This window comes from Amblyomma mixtum, chromosome 10 (genome assembly GCF_055824585.1).
Source record: "Amblyomma mixtum isolate Tamu chromosome 10, ASM5582458v1, whole genome shotgun sequence".
NCBI lineage: Eukaryota > Metazoa > Arthropoda > Arachnida > Ixodida > Ixodidae > Amblyomma > Amblyomma mixtum.
Window position 1 is genome coordinate 99693385 of NC_143021.1, and position 9271 is coordinate 99702655.

At 46.4% G+C, this 9271-nt stretch overlaps 1 pseudogene; it reads left to right on the forward strand.

The window, feature by feature from the left end:
* The first annotated feature begins 1407 nt into the window (after positions 1 to 1407).
* On the forward strand, positions 1408 to 9068 carry LOC149326527 (retinaldehyde-binding protein 1-like; annotated as a pseudogene).
* Positions 9069 to 9271: the final 203 nt, after the last annotated feature.

Below are 9271 nucleotides of genomic sequence, written 5' to 3' on the forward strand. Positions count from 1 at the left end.
GTGTGTAGGTTATGTTGTTTGATATGTATAGATTAGCGCTTGAGAATACATGAATAGTATCTCTACTATCCTCTCAGCTGATCTATCGGGGCCGCCCATCTTTGGATCGCAAAGGCAGCTGTAATTTCTCCCAGCACAAAACCTGATTCAAAATTGAAAAATGCGATGGCATTTAATCGCCCGCATAGGTCACGTCCGCAGCTCACCCAATCACACCGCCTGAGGGGGGGAGCCAAAAGGGGAGTTAATCGAGCAGCACAGCTTGAGGCCTTGTTCATTGTTTTGCCTGGCACAACTCGGGAGAAGGGTGGTGCTCTTGTCTTGACGGGGTGGGGGCATTGTGTAGATTTGACCACTAATGCTCTACCTGAGACCCTTCGCCTGCAGACACCGACCCTTGGATCACCCAGGACACAGAGCACCTGCCTAGCTGATGCGGCCTCTTCAGAGGACAGCGAGGAGCTGAAACCCCTTTCGAGGCCTCTACCTGGCGGCGGACGAGCTGTTGTAATTGTATTTCTGGCCACGTGGGCCCGATCAAGCAGCAACCGTGAACAGTAGACAAGGTCGACAACCTCGCGATGGCGGCGGTGCAGAGTGGTGCTTGTGATGCCCCCCCTCCTAGCTTAAGTGGATTAGTGCAGCGGACTTTGAGCGGAGGTGACCACGGCAGCGGTGCCAAAGGCCGGAGATGAGCAGGGGCCTTTAACAGGGGCAACCACAGCGGAATCGGAGGCGACGTGGCGGCGCCAGCCAGGCCAAGTGTCGTCGAAGGACGGAGGGGTGCTACGCACACTCACGCTGGCTGTTAATTGAAGACGGCTGTGTCCTGTACAAAGTTCTCGTGTTCTGGACATCCGGCGGGGAAGCAGGTTCGTTCACCTGCTGGTAGACTGCGGGAGATTCCGTACCAGCCGTGTTGGATTAGTCAGCATCTCCCCCTTCCCATCCACCGAGCTACGAGAGAGCGGAACAGCCCGCACCGCCCCTGCCGTGGGTGGAAACACCAGCGTCCACTTCGGTCCATCCGATTTGAAAGTGCTCTTCGAACTTTATTCCCCAGCCAGGGATCTGGGGAATCCGAACCCTATTTAACTCTGCTGTGAGTGTGGCCGAGAGTAGCCTGCTAACTCCTGTCGACTCCGGTTGCCGAAGAAGTTGCCTTCTACTGAGAGTCATTCTCAGTCACCCTTTGTAAATAATGTAAATAAGTGTATAAAGTTTTCGTTGCCTTCGTCTTAACCCAGTCTCCCATCCTCCTCGTTCCATCACCGGTCTTCGGCCATGCTACCCGGGTCGCAACACCGCGCAGACACTTTCTCCGCTAAGAGTGTCTGCATCCTTTGCAGTGTTGCGAGACGCTTCGGCTGTGCGGTGCCCTCGAAGTAGACTGTGCTACTTTCGTTGGCACTGGTATCCGAGATGGCTGGTGTGTACATGAAGAAGTCAACAGACGATGTGTTCGATACGTCCGAGGATGCCCTTCCTGTCAGGCTCCAACAGGTCGCCGAAGATCACCTTGGAGATACTCCAGCGCGGAGAAAGGTACTCGCTAAACTATTGCAGCTTTTATCAGGTGAGGTGGAAATTCGACTCCCTAAAAATGAGTGAACGATAGTGACGCTGTTTTACAGGCCGCTTTACAAAGTGCTAGAGGAAGCACAGCGAAGGGTGGGTAATCTTACATTTCATTTTCTTTTTTAAATGTTATCTCACGCAAGCAACCTAAGCTGTCACTAGAAGAACTTCTAGAGGGAAGCTTGGGTACTTCACCGGTTATTTGCTGCCAACAGCAGTCAAGCTCGCATTGTTTCTGTGGCTCATATGAGGTTTATGTTCCGGCCAAGATTTTAAGTCGTGAATTAATCAACCTGGGTCCACCGAGAGAAGACTGAAGTAAGTACAACTCAATACTTTCATTCACCTCTTCTAAGTTGCGCAACGTTTCCGCGTCCATTATTATAAAGACCTTTCTTAGAAAGGCGCTACATTTTGTACCACTAACCGTCTAAGACCGTCAGGCTAAGGAATGTTAACCTATTGTGACATCTGGCCACATGCGACTCATGTCCAACTGGCGACTTTTTTTTTTTTGAAGTTGCTAAACGCGTGCAGTTTCAGAACCTTCTGGCCGCTGTTAAACGTGAATGCTAATAACTTGCTGGTCATCACATTGGTCTGTACGCACTCCGTGTCTGTAAAAGCGGTCAGAAATCAACATGGAGCTCCCAGGCGAGGAGTCTTTCAGAAAAAAAATACAGATCGTAGAGTTAGGGTACAATTTCGGAAGTTGTTCTGGGGATACCCCTGAAAAATTTTCACCCGATGCCTATCGCAGAGGAGGGGTATCTCAACTCTCGGAAGGATGCGCAATTTCTTCTGCGCTTTCTACGCGTGTGGAATTACAACGTTGAAGCAGCCCTACGCTCCGGTAAAAACTACTGCAAGATCCGGAACACCAGCGGTCCGTACTTTCTGGACTTTCAGCCCTCCAAAGTGTCTCAGGCTACGCGCAAACACATGATGGTTCTGCAAGAAATGGACGTCCATGGACGCCGTATCTTCCTGTTCAAACCCGGTGGGTAATGTTTCCGAAGCAACCTGCCATCATATTGCAGAGAGTTGTTCGAGCATATATCCAGATCATTTTTAAATAGGCAGACGGCTTCGTGGTTTCCATCTAGTGAAAGCGTTGGCAACCCAGTGGCCAGCTATTATAGTGCAAAAATCTCGGAAACAAAACAAAAAGTGAGACTTTGTCGTCTGGTACTGCGATCTTCAAGTGCGCTAGCGTTTGTACGCAACAGTAAAAGAAATTATGGAGTAAACAAAAAGTTCTAGACAAGTTACGCCTATCTTGTCACATGTGCATCCAAAGTACATTTCCCGCTTGACGTGGATGTATACGTACACAGGTCCGCGGGCGCACCTGGAGAGAAGGTCTTCCGCAACAGTGCTATCTAATATGCAATCTAATTGTAAATCCAAGAGCACACGAGTCTTTAACTCTACGCGTCACCTGAGTAGCGGCAGCCACTCTGAAGACTACGGTGCTAAAAGATGAATCTTTTATGTATGCCATTTCTGGTGTCCCGTTAAAAACAGGGATGTGTTTAGGATTCCAGCTGTTTTAGTTATTACGCTCAGTGCTTGATGTAGCATTCATAGAGAAATTGTTCTCGTCTAAAGCGTATGCTCCATGCCTACTAAAGAGAGTTTTGTGATATTTCTCGAGCCGGTGAAGCAAATAATTATTTCATACGGCCGAAAAACAGGCCGTTGACCCATGCAGGTGCCGCACAGAAATATTCAGACACCTGAGGCGAAAGACCGCCATTTCAGTCGGAGTCATCGCAACTGTGCAAGAGAAGCTTATGCTGGCGTCACGTCCAGAGAGCGGTCGACTCTTCTTTCGCAACCTCCAATTCGTAGTTATTTTTCAAATAAAACTTTATGGGCTGAGTCATGCACTCGAGCAGTGGGTCCAGGTCTGCCTCAAGCGCATAATGAATCCTGAAATCACGAATAATTTAAAGAAAATCCTGGTGACACAGTAAAAATATCTGAATACACAAGAAATATTTGACAACTGAGAATTGACGCGCAGACTCCATTCGAAACAGTTGCATTTTCTTCCTTTTCTCAGGTTCTTGGAATCTCGTTGAATCTTCATACGTCGATGTTCACTGGGCCATCATGCTGTGCATGGAACACTTGGCTATGGATCCAACGACTCAAACGTTGGGCATGGTTAGCCTGTTTGACTAAGGAGGCTTCACACTCGACAAAGTGCTCGCCATTAATCTGGACTTGATCATGCGGGGCTTCGAATATTTACAGGTAAGTAGAGGCGTCGAGATCCCGCGACGAATTCAACTTTTAGTAGATAGAAACAACCGAAGAGAGCACCCACCCTTTTTGATTGTCTGAAAAATTACCTTGACATCGTTTACCTCATTGTTATAGGTAGATATACGCAAAATAATGAAAGGAAAAGCAATACTTCCGTGCGTCCCGGCCGGCAATCCACGATCTGGTGAAAGCGCTTCATACGACGGAACGGTTACGCTGGCGACGCAGCAGTGATTTACGATATCGTGTGCTAGACCTAGATATCGACTGCACTCTATGGCCGCGATCTTTGCTATTCTATTTGTTGATCAAAGTTTTTTTTCTAGTTCTCTTTTTGTAGTATTTTTTTTAGCCACACAGAGAAAGTTTATTCCACTATAGACCTGCCGCGGTGACTCCGTGGTTACGGCGCTCGGCTACTGACTCAAAAGACGCGGGTTCGATCCTGGCCGTGGCGTAAATTTTGATCGAGGCGAAATTCTAGAGGCCCGTGTACTCTGCGATATCAGAGCGCGTTAATGAACCTCGGGTGGTTGAAATTTCCGGAGCCCTTCTCTATGGCGTCTCTCATAGCCTGAGTCGTTTTGGGATGTTAAACATCCACAAACCATATGCTACTATAGGTCCTAGTCGACAAGACTAGGAGCTATATTTCGCAACAAATACAGTCGCTTCCAACTTGGAAAGGTGTACTAACTGGCATTCTGATATAAGCAAAATCAACAAGTTTGAGCATCGGTAGTGAAACGAACAGCGGCAAGGAAAAAACCCGAAGCAACAATTTCTGGAACAGTGAGGGAAGCAAAGCATTACTGGTCAAAATCTCGAGAAACCTAATAGATTCCACCTTAGATTGCTTTAGCGAGCGCTGCAATTTTCCTACTGAATGACTGTGTTTTATATGATCAAAACGAGTCTATTTAAAAAGCGTAGTTAAAAACTATATACAGGCAAAAGGAAGCCTACGTGCACCACAGAGAGAGGAATATATTGTTGTATTTCTGAAAAATAATTTGCATATTATAGGGCTAATTTCATGTTAGCCCTAGAGCACAATCAACATATCGCATTCCTTTTAACGCATACAATTCCTTCCTATAGATTATGTAACCCAGTGCTCATTCTAAAGTATTCACAGAAAGTGATGTTTCCAGCAGGAACGCGTCCGGAACATGATCTTGCATGCTAGCACTACGCGCGCACTCGCAGGCATGCTTTTTATTGACACCAAACACATATTGTAGCAGCCGAACCCCTCTAAAAATTTCATTGCTCCTATCCAGATCAGAATCGCTCCCTCGGTAGGATACAAATCTTAATAGATGGTAGGAGAAGTTAACCATACAACTGTATCGCAGTTTTTGGTTGTTCATTAGACTACGGCAATGGCAACTGGAAGTAAGGTTTCCATCAAAAAAGAAAGCGCTATCTTTGTTACGTTATCGTTTTCGACAGCTTCAGTTATTAACAAAAGTAATTTATTTCTCATCCGAAAACTTTAGAATTCTGCTGCTGGCGCGTTTTTTTTTATGCTTGATTCTTGTATCGACTTCTTTATCAGCGCCATTTTAAAGTTTAAATAACAATTCGTTTTTTTCTTGTAAGAACCTCTTGGAATTTGGTAGGTTTTGATTTAGATCCAATCCTGAATACCGTTTTGAACACAACTGCAGCTCTCAACCTGTCGGTAATAAAACAATGCAGGTCTCCATAACCGGAATAAATCGCGCGCAGCTGTCACATAATATTTTAGTTCTTTGTGAATGCCACAAATTTTCTCTGAACTTTGTCGAAGCCACTTATACTCCGTTTCATACATAGCTGTCAACGCAGCCAAGGCTACGGCGCCTGTTCGCGCTCCTCGTCCGCATCGTAATGTAGTGCGTCGGAAGTGAAAAGAGTAATGAACTCAATATTAAAGTTATTGTTGGTTAATATTGCAGTATAATGATAATGGTGTTTTATTTTGCAAAAAGATTGCTTTTTCTTTAATGTTCTTCAAAACAGAGTGCCTTAGTTTTCTGGGTCTTTTTTCGGCTCCTCCTGTATCAGGTTTTCGCAGCTAGGCCGGCCGGCGATGTCGTCTGCTTTCGTCTTTCGGTTTCCGAGTATGCGAAAATGGTACCGCTATCTCCTACTCGCTTGTTTTCTTCGCCCACTGCGGCTTTAAAAACATCTCCTGCTCGCATATTCTCCAAGCTGAAGCCTCCGAAAATTTCGAGAGACTGCAAGCAGGTGATTGTCAACGTTTACTGTAACGTAAGGAAGCGCTTCCCGGAGAAGACTGCGCGTGAAGTTCTCGAAACTGTGGGTGAGGTGACCGGGGTGAGCCCTCGGACAGTTGCGAGGTTCAAGAAAGAAGGTATCTCTACTGGAATAAGATCACCTTGTGTGCCGCATGCTAAAAAGTCGCTCATTGCCCGAGAAAAGCACTTCGCAATCACGTCCGTCGCCAATAGACTACACTGCCTTTTCCCTTCGAAGCAAGTAAAGAGCGCTGTGTTTTTCAAGGTTGGCATTAGAGTTTGACAGTTTCGACTTTCTACCTAATGATGATTTTAATAAAAATAAAAAAGAAATGAAAAAAAAAACCATCCAAGCCGGGAGTCGAACCTTGGCATCTTGTGAAATGAACACATAGGCGCGCGCTTCGTACCACTCAGCCACGACGCGAGGCGGACGGATACATTTTGCTTGTTTTTTGCAGCGGACTACTTTCGTACCTTTGGCAGCGTTGAAAGCTATGTATGAAACGGAGTATAGAGTCTTTGCCGTACTGACGTGATCGTCTGCGCTCTTGGTTAGACATCCGCCATATTGTTTAACGTTTCAATGTCTTCCCGAACCATATCTGTGTAGCGTCAAACCTTGCTCAACCAGCCGTGCTTTGTTTCCTTCCAGGACTGTTTGCCAATGCGGCTGAAGGCCATGCACCACCTGATGCAGAGCGTAGGCTTCGACGTGTTCTTCACACTCGTCCGGCTTTTCCTCGAGACGAAGCTGGTGGCGAGGGTGAGCTGCTCATAATCATGTTATGCGAAACATGCTTAAGCTTCTCTTCTAAACTGATATTCATTATGAAAAAATTAAATGAACCCAGGTTTCGATGAATCAAAGAGCAATAAATTTCAGTTTATCCTCTGATTAGTCATGCGGTATTGTACACGAGCTTTGTCGTGAAAACCGGCCGACTAGATTTATTCCATCTGAAATCCGTCACTCGGCTTGCAGCACACCTGGCCCTCTACATGCTCTGCTCCACTACGCATGTCGGAGTCGTCAATCCCGTTAGAGTTTGCCCGAAGGATGAAGCAAGGCGATGCATCACGGCCTGAAACTGGCAACGCTTGCTCAAATAAAAACTTCGCATGCTTTCAAATAGCATCCTGCAGAGCATCGCGATCAGCGGATATTTTAATCAGTAGTTTGCGGCGCAGAGGGTCTTTAGGGTGTTGTGGAACTGAAGCAACATCAGGCTCAGCTGCAACAAACCGAATGCGTCTGTAGTTTTTGCTCCTCCTGCGTTATGAATGGGGAGCGTGTGATGTGGTCCTGCCACCACACAAAGCTCTTCTGTTGCGTCTCTTGACACAATGCCCCCCTAATCACCACTGTAACGGCAGTTTCGGCTGACGTACCCAACCTCCTTACTGCCCCAGGCAATGCGCGGAAATAACCTTAGGTGGAGACACTACCTTAATTTGAGGCGAGCGTTTGGAACAAGCATCGAAGTACCCGCGCACCCAGCCTGCTACGCAATGAGCCAAGTCGTGATGCAAAAAAAAAAACTTCCTTCAGAAACTACGCGTCTAGAACATTGGAAGTTTAGGCTAGAAACATTTTTTATCGGAAGAAGCTCTTGATGTGTGTAGCTTCTGTGTATTGGCGCCTCGTCAATTTGTTCTTTTCAACGCCTGACTTCTAGCAATTCCTATCGTGCTAGAGAAGACATCGCAGCAAGCGCCCGCGTCTTGTTGCGGAACGAAGAAGCCCTTTTCCTTCGCTTTTGGCCTTCCTTTTCTGCTAATGCTGGTACTGCATGTGCACGCTATCTGACTGTACAGAAGCTCGGCGTACGGGTGATAACCTGTAGAGGTACAAAAGAAAAAAAAAGGCTGTGGTTTTGTGTAGTTCACAAGTATAATTCTGCAGTGACAAACTGTGTGCGGAAGTTCTTAGTTTACTGCTTCATGGCATTTGTTTCCTGAATGAACTAGTGTCTAAATGTTCTCGTTTATACATTCATTGCCGTTTTTTAGAGCCGTGAGGTGAGGTGGAGCCCGCTGCGATGCATCGACTGGACAAACACCCTTCTTTGTTTTTTGTATTCCGCGGTCCGTTGCTCTACGGCGTTGCTGCCTTGCTTCGTTCGCAGCCACGGTGCCGAAAAAAAACTGAGCATAACTAATGGTGAATGTTTAGTGTTAGTTCTAATTACTAAATACCAAAATATTGGACTAATTTCTGTGTAACCTGCCGCTGTGTATAAGTTGGACAAACTCATTTTGTGCTAGCACAACAATTAGTCATTGGCATGTATTAAGATACCAGTGGAATAAAGTGAGTAGTAGTGACCCTTACGAGTCGTTTTTAGAGTCCGTCACGGGGTGTCGGTAGGTCACCAGCTTCATGACATACCTACATCGCGCATAGCTGTTCAACTTAGAACACGAGCCATATCAGTTCATTCATGGCTTAACGAAGAAGGGCGCGGGAGTGTACTTGCATAGGGCGTTTCAATTAGTTCTTATACAGAGCTGTGGGAGAAGCGAACGTCCTCTGTTAGATCCTGCATGATGGTAGACCCTTTAGGACACACAGTTCTGTGTCCAACACATGCTGACAAGTTAGCCAGGTCCTGAAGTATCGATAAAAGAAAAATAACAAATTTTGTTCCAAGGAACCTGTTGCAGTTGAGACTTTTCAAATTGTTTGTCCGGCCGTTCTGTTTGGCCGTCGTGATCGCAGTTTCGCCTCTTGGGGAAAACGTACGAGGATATGCACAAGGAGATTCCGGCAAAGATACTTCCAGAAGAATACGGAGGCCACGCTCCACCCGTCGACTGTGAGGGCTTCTGGAGCGACCAGCCAACGACGTGGAGGCCAACGACGACGATTACAGTGAAAACAACAGCTACGGATCTGTCAGGACTGACAATGGAGACTTCGCCACCGATGCCGAAATCGAAAAGGAGCTCACTTTTCGGCAACTATGAATAAAAACTATAGCCTTTCCTTTAGTTTAAAAAAGAACAAAGCGAAATTTACTAAATCGTGCGAGCTGTATTTACACTGCTGACAAGGTTCCGTGTTTGCGCAATGCCATTTTTTCCTTCTGCATAGCTCCGGATTTCAGGGCTGGCCTTTGTCCTTAATTTTGGATGCAGCACTGCTACAGCATAACTGTACTGTCCCAGCG